The sequence below is a fragment of the Diaphorina citri genome, unplaced genomic scaffold (genome assembly GCF_000475195.1).
Source record: "Diaphorina citri unplaced genomic scaffold, Diaci psyllid genome assembly version 1.1 scaffold1113, whole genome shotgun sequence".
NCBI classification, from domain to species: Eukaryota; Metazoa; Arthropoda; class Insecta; order Hemiptera; family Psyllidae; genus Diaphorina; species Diaphorina citri.
Window position 1 is genome coordinate 55,435 of NW_007378542.1, and position 11,977 is coordinate 67,411.

An 11,977-nucleotide genomic window follows, 5' to 3' on the forward strand; every position below is an offset into this window, starting at 1 on the left:
TCCGAGAACAAACCTAATCCCTTCAGGATGAAATCCGCCACGCCGCCCCGGGCGGCGGGAATCGAACCCGCGGCCTAGCGCTTACAAGGCAGGCGTGCTACCTTCCAAGGTAACTTGGGCTGGCTTACCTTGGTTCGTCCGTTGATAACAAAGTCTCCCATTCGACCATTATTGACCATCCTGTTGGCTCGCATGATAATCGCGTCCACTTCGGATATAAGTCTCCCGATATTTGAACAATACGTTTCCCGTCCATCTATCCAAGTGATTTGATCGCCGCGAATTGTCTTCAGGTCTTGCTTGTTGGTAGATTTGTTGCTGACTAGTTGTCCGTCCTTGAACACGCCGCTATGGTACATGCCCAGCACTTCGTGTAACACAGCCATACCTGAGGAGAGATGGTGAGGAAGAAACATTTCAGAGCCATTGCGGTTGCATTGGAAGTGTAGTCGTGCAACTTTTATCCATTTTTTTTGTTTTTTTTTTTTTTTTTTTTTTTTTTTTTTTTTTTTTTTTTTTTTAAGAGGTTTGACAGAGGGAACTTTAACTGCTATGGTCTTATCGTCCCGAAATCGAGGAGAGAAGGAAGACAGGATAGGAGAAAGCCAGCCGTTCCGAGAACGAACATTATCCCATCAGGATAAAATCCGCCCCGGGCGGGAATCGAACCCGCGGCCTAGCGCTTACAAGGCAGACGCACTACCAACTAAGCTAACTAGGCTGGCTAAATTGAAATTTTGTAATGGTAAAGCTAGGAACATCGGAAGGGGAAGGCAGGGAAAAGGCGAAGAAAAATAAAGGTGAGGCATCGGCTTGTCACTGTGATCTGATTGGACCTTTTGTGACCGCTCAGTTGTCAATCTAAGAGGTTTGACAAGAACTCTGTTGAAATTTTTCCGCATTGCCACCAACAAGATACTCATTGCTATAACGATCGCCAACATCCGGAACCCAAAACGGAAAGGACACCCCAAGAAGAAGAAGATTGAGACCGCCCCCCCGCCGCTGAAGGTCCAATCCAGCCCAAGGTCTAATGAATCAATTTCTACTTTACCAGACGATTTTATTTTTCACCCATCAATCGGTCGACCACCGCACAATGATACCCATTTCCATTTCAGCGGCGCGGAAAGTAATTTTATAGCCCTCGGTCGAAGGCGTAAGAAATGGGTTTTCTATTAGTTCTCGACTTTCCTCACTACATCCCATGGTCAAAAATTATGTACCCTCCCCCGTTGCATTAGAGGTCCTAGCTCCCCACCTACCAATCACAGATAGAAATGTAGCAAAAGGGAGCCCTGACATCTGACATGTTAATAAGGAGACCATCTCACCAACGTGCTGGAGAAAAATGAGTTTTGAGAAAGCGAGAGAAAATTTAAAGAAAACAAAGAGAATAATCACGTCTGTCACGTGTTAGGAAAATGAGAAAACAAAGAATAAGTAGATATGTTCACGTTTTCTAAATGGTACACTCACCCTATGTACCTACTCCTGAGATAACTACGTAAGTATAATTATAATTATCATGTGTTGGTCCAGTGGTGTTGGTCCAGTATGCAGAAGGTTTCGGGTTCGATTCCCCCCATCGACTAAAAATCACCTCTGCGAAAAGCCCCAAAAGTCTCTCCTCCTTTCTTCTCTCTCTATCCTGTTCTTCTTTTCACTTTGCACTTCTCTCATTCCTCGTCTCTTCTTTTTTCTTCATTTCACTTCTTTTCTCTCCTGTCTTCTCTTCTCTTCCTTCTAAAGAGAGAGTTGAAGAGAACACAAAAATGAAATAAAAACTATAGAAAGATCCCAACTAAACTAGGGCAAAAGGCGCTTTAAGTCTAATATGACAGTCCAAAAATTTCGTCCTTGGCAAGAATTAAAACTGAAAGAAGGTGATTTATTCCCATTCTTAATTATGTATTTAACTATTTTATGTATGTACCTACTACCTATGTACCTAAATAAATACATAGTTTACCTACATACATAGGTAATACCTATCTACGTACGTTTTGCCTACCCTGTTCTCTTTTCTCGTACGTTTTTCAGTCAAAAACTTAGAACGGTTTCGTTTTCTACGAGTGAAATATCGAAATATCCTCAGTCGTCCTTCAGCCCTCGGTGTGTTACTTGCTTACTAGTTTTGCCCCTTCGATTTTTCCGTAGGAAAAGTTCCAAGTTTATTTCCGTTACGTAAAAGTTGTGCTTAACTAGTCGAGTTAAGCACGAAGTTCACCTACTGTGTGAACTAAAAATATTTTCTTGTGAACTGATATTTTTTCATCGCTTTTTTAAGATTTTTAATTTATTATTTTTTCAAGATTTATGTAATTTATGTTAAGAGTGTTGGTTGATTTTCTTCCTTTCTAATTAAAAACTAATTTTGTATTATTTTTTTTTAATAAACTTTGAGCTTAATTTTTTAATTGCTAACTTTTAATCAAACTATTGTGATTATTGTTCTTTTTACAGTGTGCAGTGTTTATGGATAGTTGAAAAGGACCACTTGTAAAAGATGGTGAGTGATTCAAGGGATTTAGCTACCTGTTACCTGCCTATCTGTAAACAAATTAGGGAGATACTCTGAAGATATTAGGAAAAAAAAACATCATCCTAATTTTTATGGGCTTTGAATTTTGCGCCCAAACTTTGGACGTCCAATCTCGTCCTAAAGTTTCAAATTATTTACGAGCTTTATTATAATGAGACCATAAGCGCTCTTGGTAAAACTTAAATTATGAAATATTAACCCATCTTTTAGGGCTGTTTGCCCCTACACTTAATCCGCAGGCAGGAATGCGCTTTCTACTTTCCTTATCCTACAGCAGTGACTTCAAACTAGCAGCCCGAGGGCCACATGTGGCCCGCCAGACCATTTTGTGGCCCTCGAAGCTTTTAGGATGGGCCCTTTCGGGCTTGATTTTTGTTGTGTTTACTGTGGGGTGGACCCCGAAAATGGAGCATCCACCCCCCCATCCCCTCAAGAAAATCCTGGATATGGGCCTGCTCCCCTGTGTGTGTGTATGTAGCCCGCGAAGTATCAATGTAGCATGTGGCCCGCATACATTGAAGTTCGAAATCCCTGTCCTATAGGAAAAAAGGTAATGTATTCGATCAACATTTTCGATGCCCACCCAGTTTTCGTAATTAATTGTTACTCCGTTTTTTTTTTTTTTTTTTTTTTTTTTTTTTTTTTGGAAAAACTGCTACAGAAAATTGTGTCGTGTAACGCAATACATCTTTTTTTTTTTTTTTTTTTTTTTTGTAGCAATGGAACAACTGCTACAGTAAACTGTGTCGTAGCATGCCAATCATCTAGTATGTCCCTCTTCTGATGGGCGAGAGACAATGCTTCCCAATCTTCCCATTTAGGTGCTAGGCCCCGTTGAAGTTTTTTTTCCCCCAAGAGGTTTGATAGAGGGAATTGTAACAACGGAGGTCTTATCGTCCCTAAATCGAAGAGGGGAGGAGGACAGGAGAGGATAGAAACAGCCGTTCCGAGAACGAACCTTGTGTGTTTAGGATAAAGTTCGCCCCGGGTGCGAATAGAACCTGCAACCTAGCGCTTACAAGGCAGGCACGCTACCCTCCAACCTGACTAGGCTGGCTGTGTTGAAGGTACCAGCCTTCCAGTTGCCCCTGATTTCATGTCATTAATTTTCATTCATATTAAAAAGAGGGAAATTGTGGGATGAGGAATTTTCCTAGTCTAAAAACAAAACCAAGAGAGCATTGACCTTTGCGTGTCTGAAGACTTTCTATTTCACCCCTATTTGATTGGCCTTTTCACCACTACTGACGAAAGACTGCAGATACATGGTAATTCTTACATTGTATCTGCAGTTAGATTATGGAATTCTCTTCATAGGGATATAACGATATAAGAGACTCACAAAGTCTAGGAGCATTCAAGACCTCCCTGGTGAAATATCTCAAGGGCTCACAGTGAAAGAAAAATTTAGTTAAAAGAAAGCCGTAAAAAAAAAGACGAAGGTTTAGGTGCCTACTTGTAGTTTCCGAAAATTCAATTGATTCTTTGTGATTATTGTTCAAACGGACTGGAAAATGCTTTATATCGACCCTTCATCCTTGAAAAGGCTTTATCTTGACGCTCTTCATCAACCTCAGTCCCCAATAGATTCTTCAAAACTGAGTCCATGAATTCTTTCGGTTCATTTAGACATCAGCTTTGCATTGAAGGTTCGAGTACTTTCAATGACTTCTCTTGGAATCAGTAAATACTTATCTAAGTACAGCTGAGTATATTTTAAAGGTGCTGTTACTACTTTTAATCCGTAAGTTCCTCGATTTCATGTTCGGAGTCCATAAAAAAATCCACCCCTGTCTAATTCATGTCGGGGCTGTTTGCCCCTACACCTAAGCCTCAGAGTGAGATTTTTGTGTGTGTAAAAAAAAAGTTCAGAGGGGTACCTCCATAAATGTTGCAATTTCTAATCCTTGAGTCCTAGAGATCTCCAAGTGGTGGTCTAATTAACATGACGTGTCCAGGCTAGAGGCTGAGGTATACTCATTCTACTAATTAAAATATCAGGGGCGCCCACATATTTTTACCAGTTATGTGTTCCTACTGAACCCATTATTTTAATCAGGTGCAGTCTTTTAGGTCACTGTCATGCTTTGTATTGCATGAGCACTAGGGGGGACTCAAAAGAAGTTAATAATAACTCAGAAGAAGTTAATAACTCAAAAGAAGTTGATAACTCAAAAGAAGATGTTCGTCCGTTTAAGGCTGGTACTTTCCAGTAGCGATAAAGATAGACTGGGTTTAATCCTGTACCAAGCTAGGTATAAAGTAGAACTTTATCCTGGATTGAGAACATGCATGTGTGTTCAAGAATCTCCATTTTCCATATAATTTTCAATTCAAAAATGACTTTTTTAAGGTACATATTTGATAAAGGAAACTGCAACCGCCAAGGTCTTATCGTCCCGAAACCGAAAAGAGGAAGAAGACAGGATAGGAGAAAGCCAGCCGTTCCGAGAACGAACCATCTGTTTGAGATAAAGTTCACTCCCGTGCGGGAATTGAACCCGCGACCTACCGCTTACAAGACAAGGACGCTACTTTCCAAGCTAACTAGGCTGACGGATGGTTGTTGAGTCATCCAGTATTTTAGAAAGGTCAGGCGAGGTCTTGAGGATAATGGTTGGGGATTCTAGATTACTACTTCCTTCACTAATTATCATTCCTCGGACAGGATATAAGATGTCCCAAGATCTTCGCTGTAGATAATAATCGTACGTCAATATGACGATTAAAACTCACATGGGCAGGCAGCATTTTGTTAATGTAAATTAGGATTGTTAGATGCTGACATATTGACACAAGTTCAATGCTAAGAATTAATCTGCCAGCCTAGTGAAAAAGAAAAATTCCATTGGTCCTCATTTTTTCTGCTCTATGACTTTGAAACATCACCCAAGTAAGCGCAACTGATCTATTGGTAAGGTCGTTATCGGTATTTAATCAGCTATCTACTTACGATTGTCCTTACAACTCCCAAGATTTAGGATCAGTCGTGGCCTAGTGCGTCACACTAGGCTTGCACACCGGAGGTCCTGGGTTTGACTCCCAACGGGTTCGAAGTTTTTTTCTGAGCTTGAAGTTCGGGGTGCACTCAGCCTCGTGAATTATTATTATGCCTCGTGCCTCGTGCCACATGCCTCGTGAACAAAAATTAAAAATTTGTACTCGTTTATCGATTGCAAATATTTCAACGGGTTACGTTCTGGTGTTCTCGTGTTGACCCAGCACCTAAATGGGAAGTATTTTGTCTCTTCTCGCCCATCTGATGAGAGGCATACTACGGGATGGGCGCTAGGTCGCGGGTTCGATTACCGTCCGGGGCGGATTTTATCCTGAACAGATAGGTTTCGTTCTCGGAACGGCTGGGTTTCTACTATCTACTATCCTGTCTCCCTTTTTCTTCGATTTCGGGACGCACCTTTTTTTTAATCAATAATTGTGCCGATCTTCCCATTTTGTCCGGAGAATGAACTTGTGATGCAAAAAAAAAGCTTCACCACCTATATGTTAAGGCGGTCTCTTCCTGATCCCTGATGTGCCGCGTCCATTTTAGTTTAGGACTATGTATTGCACTGCTTCACCACCTATACCTACCTACTTGCTTATTTCTATTGGATATCCATCCCTTATTCTAACTTCCTATCTTACTACCAATGTATATCTGAAGAAACAAGAAATCGATGCCAATACAGACAAAAGGGAGAGACATTAGAAGAAAGCTTGAATTTTTCATGTCATGCCAAACCAATATTATAATATAGCACTTGAATATAATGGATATAGTGTAGTGGGTGGATATTTTATGCATTGTGTCCCAAAAGTTTTTGCAAACCCAGCATGCAAGGACACATGAGGAGGAAAATAATACGACATAGAACAACAGAACTATCAAAAAACAACAACAAACATGCATTAAAAATATTAAAAGCATTGACCTCTCCCACCCAGTTTAGGTATGTACTGCTGGATATAAGGGAACTTAACTCCTCATCAAATGTCTAATGATACCTAGGTACCGTATAGGAGGGTAGTTCAGTCAACTCTGTATAAAAAGGAACATAACTCCTCATATCTATTAATAATTAGGAATACATACAGTATAGAGTAGATAGTTCTCAGAAAAAAATACAGTTGAGAGCTCCTAGGTGAAATTTAGGTCCAGGGCCACAAAGTGAGTTTAAACTCTCTTTAAGTTTTGTGGCTTCCATGCTACCATATCAAAGCTTATTTTGCCTGAACTAAAAACGAAAAGGCACCACGGGCGAGTGAGAACAAAGGATGCATAAGAAATGGCGCCAAAAGGAACGGGGTTGGGGGTTTAGGGGATGATGGTATTATAAGGAGGGGGTGGGATTTAGGGAATGGGATGGGATTTAGGGGCAAGAGGGGAAGTGATAGCGATAGGCGGGGTGGAACGTTGATAAGGGGAGGGGAAGATTTTATAAGGAGGGGAGGGAGATGGCGACATCAAAGAAGAATGGGAGGGGGAAAGTTAGTTTGCGTGGCGCCAAGGTAGTTTCCTCTCTCCCCCTTTTCCCGTTTTTTACGATACAAGCAGCCCCTTCTGATTTGGGATATGGGTTATTTTCTTCAATGGGACAAAGTAGATTTTTCGTATAGTAAGGTCGATTGCCTTGTTATAGATACCTATGTTTATATATGACATCATACCTACTTTTTTATGCTATAATTTGGGTTCGATTCTCGGCAGGGTCGAAATTTTCGGCTCTGTGAAGCTTTCTCCCTCCCCCCTCACCCCCCTTCTTTTCTATTTTCTGTTTCTGTAATTCTCTTCCCTCTTCTGTCTATGTTTCTGTGTCCATCCCCTCTCGTTTTCTCTCGCATGGCCACATTTGTGGTCAAATGACCATCGATTTCCGAAGCCTTACTACTGCTTCATATAATTATGTAGGTAGAGGTACATAGGTTCTAATATACCTACTAGGGTAAGTGTACCATTTATTCGCCCACCTAAAAAACGTACCATTCATTCGCCCACCTGCCCACATTTATTTTTATAATTTTTGTTTTTATGACTACAATTTTTGAACAGCACTGGTTCGATAGCGGTCTTTAACCTCTCTCCTTCACCACTAGAGTTTTCACCTGCCTGAAATCCTGAATCCCTACTCTTGCACTTCCTTTGACAGAAATGGGATACATTGTATTATCTAAACTTTCACATTACCTCAATACATATTACCTGCTTAGATAAATACTACCCTAATGCTTATTGTTACTAAGATAGGCAAATAGGCATGGTATTACATACTTGTTTTCCGCAAAATAGGCTTGGTACCTAATACTATAATATTTATTTCCTTCATCAACTACCACCCTAATACTTACATCCTTGACTACCTACCACCCTCTCTTACTAGCGCCCTAATCCTACATCCTGAGCTTCTAGGATTACGAGGGTGGGTGAACCTCTCTCTTCCTTCATGGTGAAAGTTGTTTCCCTACGTTATACAGTGGTAAAAGCACCTGCCCTTATGTACCGACAGTTGCAGAATGCATTTTTGTGATTCTTATGCGTTAAACGACACCTGGCTTGATAAAAGGTAGAGCTTAGATGGTACCTCTCATTTTGATGTAAGCCATGTTTCATCTTGCATTTTTCCCTCCATTAGAGCTTAACATACGAGGTAGATATTAGTAGGTACGTTATAGTAGAGACCTTTAGGCCGACCATTCACTGTCAGACAATTTAGCTGTTGTAATGAAAATAAATACTTCTGCTATTAAAAAACATTATATTCATATATCGTCCATATTGATAAACATTCTCCCAATCACATTGACAACCATACCACCAATATTAGTTAAGAAGCTTCTCAAAATACTGTATAAAGACTTTATTATTATTATTATTAAACAATTAAATCAAACTTTATTTACATAATGATGGTAACATATTGTACATAGATATAATTAAAAAGAACCATTGAAGGTTCGAGTACTTTCAATGACTTCTCTTGGAATCAGTAAATACTTAAGTACAGCTGAGTATAAAAAAGGTGCTGTTACTACTTTTAATCCGTAAGTTCCTCGATTTCATGTTCGGAGTCCATAAAAAAATCCACCCCTGTCTAATTCATGTCGCCCTTTTTCCAAATTTATTCAGTTTGCTCCCTCAGATCCCCCAAAATATCCAAATTTAGCCCTCAAAGACACGTGTCATCAGGGTTTCGTGCCATACTAACATAAAAACACAAAATCTCTACCCTCCATTCCCTCCGCAACCCCCCGTCTGAATGGCATTTCAATGAAACTCCCTCCTTTTCCTCCTTTAATTAAATCCCCTCTTCTTTTCCTCTCCTCCAGCTATTCCTCCTCCTCTTCTTTCTCCTTCTCCTCATGTTCCTCCTCCTCCTCCTCTCCCTCTCCCTTTAAATCCCCTCTGCCTCTCCTCAAATAGGTTTCCTCTTCTCCCTATTAGACCTATTTCCCTCCTCCCCTTCGAAAAAGCACTATTTTTACGATCTTCAAAATAAGCGAGGAAAAAAATGCACTCACTCCCGAATGAAAATTTCAATGTAAAGTTCTAGCTGCTAGTGGAAGGGGGGAATGTTAGATGGGGAAGAGGGAGGTATGTACTCTGTAACTTTATGTTGAACTGAATATTGGTTCTTGCGCAGGCGTAAATACTTATGAAATGTCCAAAATTTGACCAACATGAAGTTGACATGGAGTCATCTTCTAGAGCTTCTAGGTTCGACTCAAAGTTTTGACTTTCGTTAGAAATGAATAGCTCATCCCTAAAGGGGATTTAGTTAAAAATGATCATTTTACACCTTGTTAATTTCATGGATTCACAAATCATCACCTTCTCTCCTTCACCCCTAGAGTTTTCACCTGCCTGAATCCCTACTCATGCACTTCCTTTGACAGAGATGGAATACTTTGCATTATGTAAACTTTCACATTACCTCAATACATATTACCTGCTTAGATAAATACTACCCTAATAACCTATAATACAATACCTACGAGTAATGTTACTTTCCGTATCCCGGAGACTGGCCTGGTACCTATTATGAATATTTATTTCCTTCACTAACTACCACCCTAATACTTACATCCTTGACTACCTACCACCCTCTCTTACTAACGCCCTAAATCCCTAATACTTACATCCTGAGCTTCTAGGATTACGAGGGTGGGTGAACCTCTCTCTTCCTTCATGGTGAAAGTTGTTTCCCTATGTTATACAGTGGTAAAAGCACCTGCCCTTATGTACCGACAGTTGCAGAATGCATTTTTGTGATTCTTATGTGTTAAACGACACCTGGCTTGATAAAAGGTAGAGCTTAGCTTAGATGGTACCTCTCATTTGGATATGAGCCATGTTTCATCTTGCATTTTTCCCTCCATTGGAGCTTAACATACGAGGTAGATATTAGTAGGTAAGTTATAGTAGAGACCTTTAGGCCGGCCATTCACTGTCAGATACACCTGATCAGGTCCGCTTGTCAGGTCTACCTGAGGAGCACACACACTATCAGGTAGAATTCTCACTTGTATGAAGCTCTTCCACCCAACCACTTTTTCAGTTTGGAAATGTTGGAATCTCATTGACTATTAGGTTATGTATTTTTGTGACTACCTTAGTCATAGACATAATTACTATCATGACTTTGACGCATTGCTTCCCGTCTTATTAAGTCTTAATTAGACTTGGGTGCGTAGGTAGAACATTCCTCTACCTTCTCCCCTCTTCCTCTTCTCCTCCTCTTCCTCCTCCCCCCCTCTTCCTCTTCTTCTCCCCCCTCTCCTCCCCCTCCTCTATAATTCTTCTATGAATGAATGAATGAAATGAACTTGAACAATGAACAGATGAACGCTTACATGAGCAGTGAGCACCTATAACGAAAAACAATTGCACAATTTATTTTCACTACCTACGCGCGCAGTTACCAATGAGTTTTCGCTTGTCTGTTGTAGTAGGCAGCTCAAAACCTGGAACTTAAAGGAGTGGGTTCAGAGTTAAAGGTTGTTTCACCTCTGCTCTCAAATCTAGGATGAGAATCTGGGACTATCGAACCCGGGTTCCATTCCCGTCGGAGTGAAAGTTTTTTTCAGCTGTGAGCTTGGAATTCAGGATGAACTCAGCTTTTTGAAAAAAAAAAAAAAAAAAAAAACATACGATATCTCTCGCATGGCCACATTTGTGGTCAAATGACTATCGATTTCCGAAGCCTTACTACTGCTTCATATAATTATGTAGGGTACATAGGTTCTATACCTACTATGTACCTACTCCTGAGATACCTACGTAGGTATAATTATAATTATCATGTGTTGGTCCAGTGGTACCGCTCTTGTATGCAGAAGGTTTCGGGTTCGATTCCCACTATCAAAAAAATCACCTGTGCAAAAAGCCCCAAAGTCTCTCCTCCTTTCTTCTCTCTCTGTCTATTCTATTCTTTTCGCTTTGCACTTCTTTCTTCGTCCCTTCTTTTTTCTTCATTTCACTTCTCTTCCTTCAAAAGAGAGAGAGAGAGAGAGAGTTGAAGAGAACACAGAAATGAAATATGTAAAACTGGAGAAAGATCTAAACTCTAAACTAGGGCAAAAGGCGCTTCGTTTAAGTCTAATCTGACAGTCCCGAAAATTTCGTCCTTGACAAGAATTAAAACTGAAAGAAGGTGATTTATTCCCATTCTTAATTATGTATTTAACTAATTTATGTATGTACCTACTACCTATGTACCTAAATAAATACATAGTTTACCTACATACATAGGTATTACCTATCTACGTACGTTTCGCCTACCCTGTTCTCTTTTCTCGTACGTTTTTCAGTCAAAATGTCAAAAACTTAGAACGGTTTCGTTTTCTACGAGTGAAATATCGAAATATCCTCAGTCGTCATTCAGCCCTTGGTGTGTTACTTGCTTTCTAGTTTTGCCCCTTCGATTTTTCCGTAGGAAAAGTTCCAAGTTTTTCTCCGTTACGTAAAAGTTGTGCTTAACTAGGCACTAGGCGAGTTAAACACGGAGTTGAACACGAAGTTTACCTACTGTGTGAACTCAAAATATTTTCTTGTGAACTTAACATTTTTTCATCTTTTTTATTTATTTTTTTTTTTTAAGATTTTTTTTTGAGGGTTGAATGCAGCTATTTAGATTGCTGGGGTAAAGGGACTTCTCCGTCCTAGAGGGTTAAATCTTTGGTCTCACTGGAGGACGTAAAATTGAGACAAAACCAGCCCTGTCAAACCACAGACAATAACAGTGGCTCATTTGAGGGTATCTGAATGGGACTACGGTCAGGTCCGTCTCAGGAAGTAGGGTACAACGACATAATAAATGCAGCTGTGATTGCTGGGGTAAAGGGACTTCTCAGTCCTAGAGGGTTAAATCTTTGGTCTCGCTCGAGGACGTAAAATTGAGACAAAACCAGCCCTGTCAAGCCACAGACAATAACAGT

General features: G+C 40.2%; 1 protein-coding gene across 2 annotated transcripts in view; it reads left to right on the forward strand.

The window, feature by feature from the left end:
* The window catches only part of LOC103514269 (glutamyl-tRNA(Gln) amidotransferase subunit C, mitochondrial), a 5,648-nt gene extending 3,135 nt beyond the window's left edge, over positions 1–2,513 (forward strand). For both annotated transcript variants that reach the window (XR_003392899.1, XR_001809638.2), the window contains exon 3: positions 2,467–2,513. The gene's annotated coding sequence lies outside the window, so the exon portion shown is untranslated. The remainder of the gene's footprint in view (positions 1–2,466) is intronic.
* The last annotated feature ends 9,464 nt before the right edge of the window (positions 2,514–11,977 follow it).